A 15,162-nucleotide genomic window follows, 5' to 3' on the forward strand; every position below is an offset into this window, starting at 1 on the left:
TCCTGCAGCTGCATGTGGGAGGCCAGCACCCACTGCCTGGCTATCCTGAGTCCAAGGACACCTCACAGCACGGGTTTGCTCATGTTTATCAATTCATGTCTTGTTAGCAAAAATCCCTCCACACCAGTGAGCTCTATTCTCAATTTCTTTTGGGAAGTAAGACTCTGGAATGTCATAGGTGAGATTAAAGACAACAGAAAAGGTACAGTTAAAACCAAAAAGTATACATAAAAACAGCTTGAGTAATTCTTCTGTTAGGTCTTGAGTCTCAGAATATATTAGTAGGAGCTAGATCAACTCCACTGTCCTGTCCTCAAAGGTCTTGAAATCAGCTGATATTTGAAGTTAATAGGAAGAAAAACTAAAACTTGTAGTATAGGTGAGCTGAATGAATACTCTGCGAGAAAGAAGTAAATGTCATCAGTGAGAAGCTACTGATATTTTTAATAAACTAGAAATCTATCACAATCTCCTTCTGTCTTGAGTCAAAAGAATCCTTTCTGTTAAAGACACATAAATTGTCCATGTTGGTTTTGCTTTGGAAGTCTGTTGAGCTACATCTCCAATAACTTTTCTTGAGCAAAACCAAAGCTTTTGTCATTCAGTAGTAAAAAAAGACAAAAAAAAAAAAAGTTCAGCCTTTGAGGTAAAGAATCTTTTGATTCTGTTTGTGCTGTGCACTCTGGAGTTCAATGAGGCAAAGTCCCATTAGCCTCACAGGGAAAGGAGGAGTTACTGAAGCACTGGGGTGGATTTGAGGGGTCAATTTACTGGTTCTTCTACTTTACAACCTTGAAGATTGTAGTTTTAGGGAGTGAGTACCACAGGGTGTAACTAACTGTTGTGGAAAGACTTTCTAAGCTGTGCAATTGCTAGTGCAGTTGTCTTGTCTTTTGAGAATTCCTTCTGTCTTATAGACTTTCCACACTCACTGAACAATCTGCACCTTTTCTGTGACTGAAAATGGTGCCAAGGTTCATGTATAGTTATTTTTAACAGATCAGGATCAGGAAAGTGAGTAATGTTGGAAAGTGTGGGAGACAACTTTGTTGAGGATATTAGTTTTCAAGCAACTTTCTATGAATGACTGAGAATTGTTCCCAAATTACCTCTGGTTCACTGTCATTAAATTATTTCATATAACATAGGAATATGTATCCTCTATAATTTCAGGCAGTTGTTGTTATTTACTAAATGAGGAGCCAGTGAAAGTTTGATTGGGAATGTTGAATGTAAAAGAAATTTTCTGCAGTTGCCTGTAAATGGGAGTCTGTCTGTGGCACCCTAAGTAGAAAGGTCTGGGGTGCCAGGAGATCTCCCAATCAGTTCATTTATGTAAACAGAGAAACTATTTTGGTTAGAAACATCTCTGGCCCCTTGGATGATTCCCTGATGCAAGCATGCTTCACAGAAAACAGCAATGCTGATTAGAATTTTCATTTGAAATCCAGCACTAAAAACCCTCTGAGGTGGACTTGGCACTCAAAGCCTATATATATTTTTTGTTTGTTTTCGCATATGGAAACTCTTAAAGTGTGCAAAACTAACATGAAAGGAGAAGCAACTATAATACTCAGCCAAGAACTCCGGCAGATTTCTTTGTCTGCTTTCCAAGAGGAGAGCACTGAAAGATCTGTCTCTTTAGCTGAATTCATGAACATGGTTGTACTCATGAAGATCATTTTGCCATACCAAAGGGTCAAGAAATGTTCTGAAGATCCATGAGAGAAAAACAAAAGAACTGTAATTGGATTACATTGAGCAGGAAAGGCTCAGCATGCAGTTAATAATTGCTATGTGCTCTGCATTTATACAGACTGTCTTTGAACTTAGTGGTATCTGGCATAAAACCTCAGAACACTGGCTGCAGATAATCAGCCAAGAAGAAAACATATGTTCCCATTTGCTTGAAGAAGATGTTTATCTCCTTGAAGCCTTAAGTACCTTACTTGCTTTTTGCAGTTGAACAATCATTTTTATTATTCGATTTTTGTGTAACTGTCCGGAAAGGAGTGGAAAGGGAGGACAGAGGGTCACAAGCCCCTATGTTTGAATGGATGCTGGACCTACAGATATGCTTTTCAATAATTCTGAAATGAAGATCTCTCCAGAGCCCATTTTACCAAAGTCTTTAGCCCTGAGGATTGATAGCAGTCATTTTTCAGTTATTCTTCAGTTGTGAATTATGTGTATTATGGACATAGAGGGATGTGTAGGGAGATGTGTAGCCTATTAGAAATGCTGATTCAAGTGCTGCCTTGCGAGCAGTGTATCTGTTTCTACACAATGTAGAGCCCAAGTTAATAATACCCAAAGGAGCCAGCCTGGCTCCAAGCAAACTGTTCTCCATCTTGCTTGTAGTGTCCTTACTAGCATGCTGTTTTTTCCCATAACATATCAGTTATGCCGGTTGGATATTGGAAAGGTGACTTTGTCCTTCTCTCCTGATGCAATCAGGCATTTGTGCCTGAGTCTTTACAAGCCAGGGAGGCCTTCAGGAATCCCAGGCTGAGATCAAGAGAGAAGTCTGGAGCAAGGCAAATGTATGCTTAGTGCAAAAGGATCAGATCAGAGAATGTTTAAGCAAATTCAGCATACATCTATCCATGATCCCTGACAGGATGCACGTACGAAGTGCTAAGAAAGATGACGTCATTGCAAGGCCACTCAATAGGCAACAGAAACAAACTGAAACACATGAATTCATCTGACCATCAGGAAACTCTCTTTTCTACTCTAAGGGTGACAGAGGATAGGTATATCTTACCTAGAACATTGTAGGATCTCCCTCCTTCAAGATATTCAAAGGGTGCCTGAATATGGTCCTGGACAGCTGTCTGTGTCCCTGCCTGAGAATGGTGGTGTTAGACAATATGACCTCCAGACGTCCCTTCCCACCTCATCCATTCTATGATTCTGTGAAAGATTGCAGAAGTACACACTTGAAGGTGAAGCAGTGAAAGCATGTGTGTGTAAGCATGTATTTTACTACAGAAGATTAATAACAATGTTACTGTTATATGGTTCTTGTAGTAGGTACAAGTGATAAGTGAAAGCTATCAGATGGCTTAAGAACATGAGTCAATTCTTTGTATGCCAATGGACCTCCTTGGCAGGGTGCCATGGGAAAAAGCTCTGGAAGGAAGTGAGGCCCAGGAAAACTGGTCAGTGTTCAAGGATAACCTCCTCCAGGCCCAGGAGCAATGCATCCGAGAAAAGAGGAAGGCAGGTATGAATGCCTGGAGGTCTGAATGGATGAATAGATAGCTCCTGGACACACTTAGATGTAAGAAGAAAGCCTACACAGAGTGGACACAGGTAACCTGGGATGAACAAAAACAAAGTGTTCATGCAACCAGAGCTCAGGTTAGGAAAGCTAAAGGATAGTGTGACAGTTTGGGTGTTACCTGCCCCCCCCATTCTTAAGAAATCACTGTTGTGAAGGCAGGGAATTAACATAGCTGAGTCAAGAAATGTAAAAAATATAATTATTTTATTTTCCTGAAACCCTGCCCCCAAAACTATATACAAAATTAGTTTAGTTTATTAGCAGATACAGTTCAATCAGGAATATCTTCCCAAAAAATATTATAGATAAATTTAGATATTTAGGAAGTCAGGAAAAGGGAAAGACTAAGCTATATATACCCCAGACTTTGCCTTACATGCAAGGTGAGTTTGGAGAATCACCCAGTGGGTTAGAAAGCAGAAGGATTAGTGACACAGAAAGCAGACCAGGGAGAAAAATACAGGCACCAGATGTGACAGAGAGCCACTGCCATATCTATGTTTATGTTCTTGTTTTTATACATCTCAGCAAGCCTGTGACTGAAGTAGACATCACCATTGTTTCCTTTTCACAGCCTGTAATCTAATTTCTGTCAGTAAAACATTCCAGCACAACCCACCCCTGTCTATTTCACTCAGAGTTTTGCTGAGAACTGTCTAATCTAAAACAATATTTACAATAACGAATATTACAAGTTCAGTTCACACTTCATTACAGCTATCTTGGAGTAGGTGATTCAAAAGCTCAGAAAACAGCAAACAGTTTGTCTCCTCACAGACGAGACAAGAATAGGGACTCCCAGGTGACATTGGGTTCATGCTCACATACTATAGATTGCCATGTAGATTCTGTCTTATTGAATGCCAGGTAATACCCAGAACAGAAAACTCCTAACAGCGTGTAACATACACTCTCAGTTTAAACTCTCTCAGCTAAGGTTAGATTTCTCTGTGGAATACACTGGATTTCACCATTCTCCTGCATTACCCAGTAGGTATGACCAGGACCTTCAGCAGAAACCACCCCTCGGACAGGTTTCCCCTCACTCGAAGGAAAAAATACCCAAACAGTTTTCCCTAACAGATCGTTTTCAAGTACAACAGGAACTTTATCACCATCTACTGTTTGGACCAAATCTGATTGTGCAGGTCCTGCTCTGTTTGCTGAACCCCTACTATTTACCAACCAGGTAGCTTCTGCTAAATGTTTGTCCCAGTTTTTCAGAGTTCCCCCCCAGTGGCTTTTAGTGTGGTTTTCAGCAAACAGTTGTAGTGCTCAATCTTCCCTGAAGCTGGTGCATAGTAGGGTATGTGATAGATCCACTCAATTCCGTGCTCTTTGGCCCAGTTTTTTGCAAGATTGTTCTTGAAATGAGAGCCATTGTCTGCCTCTACCATCGTTAGAGTTTGGAGGATTGGCCAGGGGGATTAGAAAGCAGAAGGATTAGTGACATAAAAAGCAGACAAGGGAGAAAAGTACAGGCACTAGTTGTGACAGAGATCCGCTGCCATACCTATGAGTAAGGCAGTTGACTCTGTCCCACTTGACATCCTGGTCACCAAACTGGAAAAGCACAGACTCGATGTGTGGACCACTCACTGGATAAGAAATTGGCTGGATGGTCACATGCAGAGAGTGGTGATCAATGCCCACTATGTCCACCTGGCGACCAGTAACAAGTGGTGTCTCTCAGGGGTCAGCACCAGGACCAGTGCTGTTTAACATATTTGTCAATGATATAACAGAGGAATCAAGTGCACCCTTAGCACGTTTGCAGATGATACCAAGCTGTGTGGCACAGTCGAATTGCTAGAGGGCATGGATGCCATCCAGAGGGACCTGGACAGGCTGGAGAGGTGGGCCCAGGCCAAGCTCATGAAATTCAGCAAGGCCAAGTGTAAGGTCCTGCACCTGGGTGTCACGGAGGGGTATTCTGCCACTACACTGGTTTTGGTGGAGGGGAGAAATTAATTGGGTCAAGATAATTTTATATAAAAATATTATTTATTAAACTCAATATTCTGAACTCTTGCCACCCCCAACCACTGTATATTAATATTAATATATGTTTACATGGTTAGGAAAACATTCAAGGATAAAATGTTTACAGAAACTTATTAATTAGCAAACATTCAAACTATAAACAGAGAGAGGATTTTTCCCCCGCGACAAATACTGTTTGGGGTCTATATGCTATTCGCCCAGCAGAGCAGGCTGAAACTGATTCTGCTCTATGGCAGAGACAACTTATATTACAGAGGCATTAGAGCATTTACTCACAATTCTTATTAATTATTAATCACCCTCTGGGGCTATGTGACAGCCTATGCCAGTGTCCAAACTTCAGGGGATCTCTGCCCGTGGACTTTGAAGCTGGAATTCTCCCGGCTTGAGGGGAAAGGATGAATCTTCCCAGCTTCTGGGGAAATAGTGGTCTCTGACCCGGTTCTCCTGGCGATAATGCAATCTCTGCCTTTGTGCTGCTGGCTCCTTCTGGATGCTTCTGTCCAGGGACTCTAGCTAGCAGGATCTCAGGTATAGGAGAAGAATATCATGCTGTCTCTGGCATGGTTTTCACGGCTAGCAGGCCGTGTGTGAATACAATTCAGAGTCTGCTTCCTGGTTATCTCAGTGGCAGTGGCACACTTACCAGGCAATGCTAAGTAGCGAGCATGCAAAGTGTGCATGGCTGCTGAGAGTCTGAGCTCTGTAGGTAAAGGTAGGCAATGCAGGATCTGGTCCTGATAACACAGTAGTGTGCAGATGTGCACAGCTGGCTGGAGACTATAGGCTCTGCATATATATATATATATATATAGGCAGGCTTAGGTAAGCTCTGCAAGAAAGGTATGCAGACAGGTGAGCTGCAAGTGAGGCTCCGAGTGTGAGCAATGGCATCTGAGCGGCTGAGCTATCAAGGCAGCATCTGAGTGGCTGAGCATGTTGTTTACCTGTGCACCCCTATTTATTGAATGTGGGCCAAGATTAATGGCTCCTTTGGCCACTAGAATGACCAATCAGGCTGGCAGTCAGCCAAACCTTACCATAACAGGCAAAAGCCACTTGCCTGGACTTTCCCAAATATGGGGATCACGTGGGCTTACCCCAGGGAGACACAAGCTGTGTGTGTGGGGGCTTACACAACCTGTTTACAACCAGGGGTCCTGGCAGAAAAACATGTCCAGGCAGGGAAAGGTGTAAATAAGCCTCTTTTCAGGCCTACAGGCCCTCCACGACACTGGGTCAGTGCAATTCCAGGCACAAATCCAGGCTGGGTGACAAATGGCTGAAGAGCAGCCCTGAGGAGAAGGCCCTGGGGGTCTGGGTGGATGAAAAGCTCAACATGAGCCAGCAGTGTGCACATGCAGCCCAGACAGCAACTGTGTCCTGGGCTGTATCAAGAGAAATATTGCCAGCAAGGGAAGGGAGGTAATTCTCCCCCTTTACTCTGGAGCTCCCAGCACAAGAAGGACATTGAACTATTAGAGTGAGTCCAAACGAGGGCCACGAAGATGATCAGAGGGCTGTAGCAGCTCTGCTGTGAGGATAAGCTACAAGAGCTTGGGCTTTTCAGCCTGGAGAAGAGAAGGCTTCAAGGAGACCTTATAGTGGCCTTCCAGCATCTTTACTGTATATACTGTATTTACAATATATACAGCTATATACAGAAATATGCAAGTTAAAAAAGTAATACAGAACCACAACATCCCTCCCAGAAAGCAGAGTGCCCAGGAGGGGCTCCCAACCACTCTTTCACCTCCTTTCCACCCATCTGCCTTATCCCAGACTTTGACTTATATGCAAGGCGAGTTTGGAAGATTGGCCAGACAGGGGTGTTAGAAAGGAGAAGGATTATTTACACAGACAGCAGGGTAGGGAGAAAAATGCAGGCAGCCAAAGACAGACAGCAGCTGTGTCATCTATGTTTATGTTCTTGTTTTTATGCATCTCAGCAAGACTATGAGTGAAGTAGACATCACCATTGTTTCCTTTTCACAGCCTATAATTTAATTCTTCTCACCAAAATATTCCAGCTAGCTTCAAACTAGCACATTTGTTTTAAATGAAAAGTACAGTGAGAGATGAAAACCTGGTAAAGTTCTTCTACATACAATAGTGAGTAAACCATAGAGCCTACTGAATGTCTTGACTATGGGAAGACTAATGGCATTCAGTGCATGTGTGTGTGTTTTCAAACACAGCAGGAGTGATCTGAGCATCAGATCCAATAGTATCATGCAGGTAGCTTTTGTTAATGAAGGATCTTAGAATGACACTTATTCCAAAGAATATGTAGAAAAGATATAGGTTTAAATTTACCAGAATTAAACTAATCATCAGAGAGCAGGTAATTTCAAGGACATTTAGCTGCATCAGATGCCCCTAGCCCTTTCCTTCACCTCTACATTCAGTCACTGTGGTCACAGGAATCCAGTGGAGGCAGGATCGATCAGGGTACTGACGAGCCCTCACTGTCTGAGTTAGCTGCAAGCAGTATGCTTCATTTAGGCAGTACAGCGGCTTATATGGTACTTGGAAGAGGCGTGCACAACTAACTTAGTTTGAGATTGGTACAAGTGGAAAGTACAGATTGGCAGCATTATGTCGACAGCCTGCTGGGTCGACCTCTTGGGCTGGCTAACCCAGCTCCTTGCAGCTGGCACTCCACTTCCTGCAGCTACATGTGGGGGGTGCCCCCACCACCTAGCGTCCTGCCTCGAGATGGACTCAAGGACGCTTCGCATCAAGGGTGCTCATGTTTATCATCACATGTCCTGTTAGCAAGAAAATTCTCCCACAAGTCACTTTCAGGGAAAAACTATAATTAATGTAGCATCTCTTTGTAAAAATAACACTTATCATTGTCTTCATGAAAAAGAATTACCTAGGAAAGGAGAGATATTGATGATGACTAAGAGTATGTTTTTAAATTGCTGTTCACCCAGAGGTTTCCTTTTATTTTCCACAGGATGTTAACATCCATTTATTTCACTGACAGATACACTGACATAAAGAAGGAAGACAATTTGTCAGCAATCATCATGCTGGTAGATGGCAAACTGTGTTAGTGCTGTGCCATCACCTCCATAAATACACCACTGTGTATGCTTACCCATGAACTGGAGAGACAGTGTTCAGTATTATCCTATGTCTATGGTTCAGCCCTATTCCTGTTTTAGGCCCAGCCACATCATCATGGACATGCACTGGTTTTGTTTAGATGACTGTTCCTTTAAGAATCACTGGAATAAGCTCTACATTTAAGCCAGTTACTATGTGCATAATGAGCTCTATGACTGTGGTCCTCTGAGTCACTTTTTAGACTTGCAGTATTTTCTAGCTCTAGAACAAGAAAAACCATCTGCCGCTTCCTTTTTAATTGCTGGTCAGCCTGTGTTAAGCTAACTGGTGGGAATGAGATGTCTGTGAAGGTTAAACACATTTGTCAGTCATGTAAGGGAACTAGCTACATTTGTTGACACTTAAGTGACATACTCAATCTGAGTCCAACTGCTTAGTGGGATTGCAAAGTGAACTGAGGTCATGGGTCTCCAGATAAGCTCCTTTAGGGGCTTGAAGGGGTGTGTTTTTTTCAAAGTTGAAGAAATGCAACATGAAATGTTTTGTGGGTTTTGGTTTTTTTTAAATATAGCATGACCTGAATATGATCCTTAAATCTTGACTGTCTCAAGCACTGAGTGGGTGGAAATAAGAAATAGACATCTTTGCTTTTCACTGCTATGAAAGATTATGAAAAATTGGAGGTGTTTATTTTTTTTTTAATCTATCTAACAGTGTCATCTGAGCAAATGCAGTAGCTGAGTAATCATATGTTCAGCAAACATGTTCATCAGTTTCACCTCATTTTCTCCATGCAAAACAAATAGCAAGAGTCACCTCCTAAAAATGTGTGAGTACTATCTCAGTTAAATGCCACTGGATACTGAAGAGATAGGCTCTGTTCTTTCAAATCAGTAGCAGCACTTCACTGAAGAGTAAATTTACTGAGCAAATATCCCTGGGGAGAAGATGCTAATTAAAGAGCAATTTTCTTAGCCAACTGCTCTAAACCAAGAAAATGGTAGTTCATTTAAAAATATTTAGGCTATGAAAAGGGACACTGTCATGCTAAAGCTGTACAAGTTGCCAGAGAGATATTCTGTCACAGAGATAACCATAAACTTTCATTTGCTGTTCTGTGTTCAGGAAGCATTTTCTACATTACAAGCTGCAAATGGCTTTCTGATCTATTTTTTTTTTTTTTTTTAATAATAGTAGCATCAATAGCCTATTTGTTTTGTTGTGCCTTAATTATTTTTTCTTTAGCTCAGATGAGTTTTGAGGGTGAGTTCTAGGATGGATGCAGTTCTATACTTACCTTGCAATTTGACGAGGGTGACTACTACTCTGAGACAGCAGTAAGTGGTTCTGTTGGTCTCAAACACCTTTGTTTCTGGGTGCCTTTGAAGCAAGGGGACATAGAGAGGTAGTCTGTGGTTCATTTCTTAATATGGTGCTTCATTATTCTGTACATGTACATCTTTCCCAAATCAGAATTGTCAGCTGCCCTGAGTGCCCTGAGTGAAATTACTTTTCCTGACATAACATGATGGTGATAAAGTTGTATGTTTTGAGTGTACTATCCCTGAGCTCATTGAACTAACCTCAACTTCATCAGGTGATTCAAGATGTCTTGCCAGCTGCTTCAGCCAGTTTAAGTAATTAAAAAGTGCCATTGAAGTTGGCAGAGATGTTGGGTTCAATCATGACTAATTTTAAACCAGTTTATGTAAATGAGGGTCCTGTAGAGAAGTCTCAGACTCCCAAGTACATGTCATTCCCTTCTTTGCTGTTTTGTTCTTCAAGACTAAATAACACAAGACTTGTGGTCCTGATGGCCTATGTAAGAGGAACCTTGCTTATTAATGATGGAGTTTTAGACCAAAATCCTGGAATCCACTTTTTATTTTCTGCAGAGCTTCTTTAACCCTTTTCCTCAAATAATGTAACACAGGGTGATATCTTACAAGAGGGCAGTTTTTCTGACATTCCACAAGTGAAAAAAAAAAAAAATTCCTGTTGACACATTCAATCAGAATTTTTTTTTACATAGAATATGTAACATCATGGCCAAGATATTTCTTCACACTCTGATATTAGGGACTATATTTTAATCCTTCAGGCTGAGTACTTTGAAATTTCTCATTTAGTGTCCTTATCATCGCTAGTCTTAAGAGCTGCTATTACATCTTTCTTGCCCTCAGCAAAAAGCAGCAGTTTAAATACATCATGCTATTCCTGTAGCTGCCTGGGGATTGGTTACACTAGTTGTTGTACACTGATAGCAAGTACTAACCTTGGCCTCCATGACCACTGAAGGAATGTTCTGGAAGTGTTTTGTTTCAGTGGAGTGATCCTCAACATAGTCACCAGCAGAGCATGGCAATAAATATTGCCCTTTGCTATTTTCCAGAACTGGAAGAGTGTGAAAATGGTTCTATATATAATATCAGCACAGAGATGTCATTTATCTCTATTTATAGTCATGGATTACATTACTGCAGATTACAGGCTGAAGCCCATAGTCATATGTATCAAGTCAACTTTGATACTGCTAGTGGTCTCATCATAGTAGGATGTGAGCCTACATGGGCTCATTTCCTTCAAAGTGTTAAAAAGAGGCCATGTTACAGTCTATAACACTAAGGCTAACCTATGTCTCCCTTCCTGAGCTGTTGTGGAGCTAGCACAGCATAATGCCATGCTGGTCTGCATTGTATAGAAGTTGAAACTAAAATGGATTAATATAATAATCAAGTGTAAATCTACTCTTACCTAAAACTGCTAAAGTGCCCAATAAAATTTTCCAGCTCAAGGCCAGAAACAAGATACCTTTCTCTTTCCTTCCCTCCTCATTTATGGACTTAATAGAAATTGCCTTCAGCAATTCCACATACATGAGAGAAGGAAGAAAACACGACAGGCAATGTGTTGCTTGAGCATTATGGCAATCCAGGTGTGCATTGTCAGACACACAGAACTGAAAAGAGGATGACAGGCATGACTGCCACAAGATTACCAAAAATTACACAGCTCATGATTAGTATGAATCCCTATCATGAGACAGAAATGATGCAAAATAGAGAGAGAATAAAGAATAAGGAAAATGGAGCTGGTTTATATACAGCTTTTTATTTGCAGTTAGTGACACCGGGCTGATGAGATGGTGAAAGTCAGTAGACCAGATAATCAAAATTCAGAGGACAACAAAAAATTCTTAATAATAGTCCTAATTAATAATCCATTTATTTTGCCTGTCAAGTAGCAAAATAACAATGTAATCTGCCAGACAACTTTTTCTGTACTAAAAACAGGATGAATTTTGGTATTAAATGCATCTTAGTTTTAGCATATTTTATGTGGTCACCTCAGCTGTGGTGTGCAGAGTCAGGCAATGTTATCATGTCTCCCACTGCCCTAACAAGGAAGCATGAAGAAGGTCCCTTAACTTCCTTGTATTCGGGCTTCTTTTCTCATGCCTTTCTAGTGTAAAGCAATTGTAAGATGTTTACTGATAATCTCTGTTGATGGATCTTCCATCACTACTAGAAAATAAGATTGTGATTTAAGCTTGAATCCTAAGTGTGACATTGATGGTGATGGACAGAAGTTCCATGTCCTGGCTATGTCCTGAGGAGGTGGGAGCTTTGCAATATGTTTCAGAGCAGCTGAATCAAGCCCTGTAATGTGACAGTGAATAATTTAGTAGTTGTTACTGACCTTGATCTCTTCACAAATTCCCCTCTAACATCCATGACTATATGTGAAAAAGTAAATGCCTTTTACATTTCTTTTTAAAAAGTTCATTTAAAAGCTCACCTAATCCAACAGCCTTATCAATCAGCTGAAAAGCTTTCATCCAAGTAGCTCATTCTCCATTTTCCTTCTTGTTTTTAGAAGCTTCATTTCTATCTTCCAAAACTCAGGGAGCAGCAGTCTTCATCTGGAGTAAAATGAATGTTACAAGAAGTAGAGCTCTTAAGAGCCTGAGCAGCCAAACATCCTGGTGACAAAACAGGAAAAGAGAAGATCTGAACTAGAGTCTGGGTCCAATCTGGAAGGACTGTCAACTTCACCATGAGTTGTGGCAAAATTTCCCCTCAGCAGGAAATTTATGTATTTTTATAAACTTTTTATAAAGTTGTTTTACAGTTGCTTGTAGACAAGAGCCAGCCTTATTGAGGGAGGATTCAAAAGGCTGAAAGGAGCAGGTATGTCCTCTCTTGAGACCTGCAATCAGTCTTGCAGCATTAATGCAGCTGAATATAGGAGCCAAGCAGGGCTGAACATGCAGCCAGCCACACCTTGAGTACTGTGTCCAGTTCTGGACACTTCAATTCGAGAGAGATGTTGAGATACTGGAAGGTGTCCAGAGAAGGACAATGAAGCTGGTGAAAGGCCTGGAACACAAAGCCTATGAGGAGAGGCTGAGGGAGCTGGAGTTGTTTAGCCTGGAGAAGAGGAGGCTCAGGGGTGACCTCATTGCTGTCTACAACTACCTGAAGGGACAATGTAGCCAGGTGGGGGTTGGTCTCTTCTTCCATGCAACCAGCAACAGAACAAAGGGACACAGTCTCAAGTTGTGCCGGGGGAGGCATAAGCTGAATAATAAGAGGAAGTTCTTGACAGAGAGAGTGATTTGCCATTGGAATGGGCTGCCCAGGGAGGTGCTGGAGTCACTGCCCCTGGAGGTGTTCAAGAAAAGCCTGGATGAGGCACTTAGTGCCATGGTCTAGTTGATTGTCTAGGGCTGGTGGATAGGTTGGACTGGATGATCTTGGAGGTCCCTTCCAACCTGGTTGATTCTACGATTCTATGATTTTTGAGGGTCAGAGTTGCTTCTGAATAACAGTTTAGTGTACCACACTTCCAGTTGTATCATGGACTTTTCTGACATGGTGCTGCCACACAATGTTTATACGAATGTTGCCTCTTCAGACACTGAAACTGGTTCTAGAGCACATCCATCCTTTATGACAAAACAGTCAGTCAGCTTCTATCATTCAGCATAGGTGACATGTTCCTGTAGCCTTCTACAAAATCTAGTGATACATGGAATAATTTGAATTATTGCTAAAGAAGTGCTGAAATGGAAAGAGAGTGAGTGGTTTTATTATGATTTACAAAACTGGGTATAAATTAAGAACTCTTTGCTCAGGGTTGTGGTGACTTGCATTCGATTTCTACTTGGACACAGTAACAAAGTAGAAGAGCTTTTTAACTCTATGGTATAACTGATAATTGGCGTATTTTGGCTACTGGAGGTCCAAAAGTTTAGAGAATTTGTTTTTCATCTTTAGTGAATTATATTTATTTCTTCAAATATGTTAGAGCACCAAAGTAAAAATATTTTTCTGTGTAATTATTTACAATATATATTTTTGTTTATTGCATATAAATTCTAATAAATCTAGGCCTTACAATTTTTGAAATTAAGTTATAATTTTCACATTTGTCACCGTCTTCTGCATTGTGTGTTATATTTTGATGAAAAGGAGTAGCAAAATCACCAAAATTGAATAGAATAGTGCAAGACTTGCATGCCCTCTAGTGGAAGCGATCCTTAAGACTAATGTAGATGAGCTTTTGTGCCAGCATCTGACCTGCAGACAGACACACTCTCCTTTGATATACTTAGTTGCTCAATTAAGTTATATTTCTCCATAGCAGAGTTTGTTAGCTAGTAAGAGGAATTCTTCCAGTACATTTCTTTTCACACTGTTTGGTTACAGTTTGAAGTCCTTGATTTTTCAACCTTGTTACACCACTACAATAAGATGAAAATGAGTTCTACGTGTCGTGGAGGGCCTGTAGGCCCAAAAATTGGCTTATTTATGCCTTGCCTTGCCTGGACATGTTTTCCTGCCAGGACCCCTGGTTATAAACAGGTTGTGCAAGCCCCCACACACCCAGCTTGTGTCTCCCTGGGGTAAGCCCATGTGATCCCCATATTTGGGAAAGTCCAGGCAAGTGCTTTTGCCTGTTATGGTAAGGTTTGGCTGACTGACAACTTGATTGGTCATTCTAGTGGCCAAAGGAGCCATTAATCTTGGCCCACATTCAATAAATAGGGCTGCACAGGTAAACAACATTCTCAGCCACTCAGACGCTGCCTTGATAGCTCAGCTGCTCAGACGCCATTGCTCACACTCGAAGCCTCACTTGCAGCTCACCTGTCTGCATACCTTTCTTGCAGAGCTTACCTAAGCCTGCCTATATATATATATACGTGGAGCCTATAGTCTCCAGCCAGCTGTGCACATCTGCATGCTACTGTGTTATCAGGACCAGATCCTGCATTGCCTACCTTTACCTACAGAGCTCAGGCCCCCAGCAGCCGTGCACATCCTGCACACTTGCTGCCTGTCATTGCCTGGTAAGTGTGCCACTGCGGCTAAGTCAACCAGGAAGCAGACTCTGAATTGTCTGCATACACAGCCTGCCAGCCGTGTGACAACCGTGCCAGAGACAGCACGATATTCGCCTCCTATAGCTGAGATCCTGCCAGCTCAGAATTCCTGGACAGAAGCATCCAGAAGAAACCAGCAGCACAAAGGTCAGAGACCACTATTTCCCCAGAAGCTGGGGAGATTCATCCTTTCCCCTTAAGCCCGGAGGATTCCAGCCTCAAAGTCCATGGGCAGAGATCCCCTGAAGTTTGGACACTGGCATAGGCTGTCACATAGCACCAGAGGGTGATCATTCATTAATGAAAGTTGTGAGTAAAAGCTTTAATACCTCTGTAAATATCTGTTTCCTCTGCCATAGAGCAGAATCAGTTTTCAGCCCATTCTGCTGGGCAAATAGTATAT

The 15,162-nt window shown here is 41.7% G+C and overlaps 1 protein-coding gene and 1 long non-coding RNA gene across 3 annotated transcripts in view; one reads left to right on the forward strand and one right to left on the reverse strand.

The window, feature by feature from the left end:
* CNTNAP5 (contactin associated protein family member 5) overlaps positions 1 to 15,162 on the forward strand; it is a 366,715-nt gene that overhangs the window by 327,725 nt on the left and 23,828 nt on the right. The window lies entirely within an intron of this gene.
* LOC135182995 (uncharacterized) lies at positions 11,464 to 12,351 on the reverse strand. The gene is made up of 2 exons (XR_010305374.1): positions 12,170 to 12,351; positions 11,464 to 12,030 (listed from the first exon to the last, which is right to left on the reverse strand). It is a non-coding gene; the product is annotated as an uncharacterized LOC135182995 (long non-coding RNA).

This window comes from Pogoniulus pusillus, chromosome 2, assembly GCF_015220805.1.
Source record: "Pogoniulus pusillus isolate bPogPus1 chromosome 2, bPogPus1.pri, whole genome shotgun sequence".
Taxonomy (NCBI): Eukaryota; Metazoa; Chordata; class Aves; order Piciformes; family Lybiidae; genus Pogoniulus; species Pogoniulus pusillus.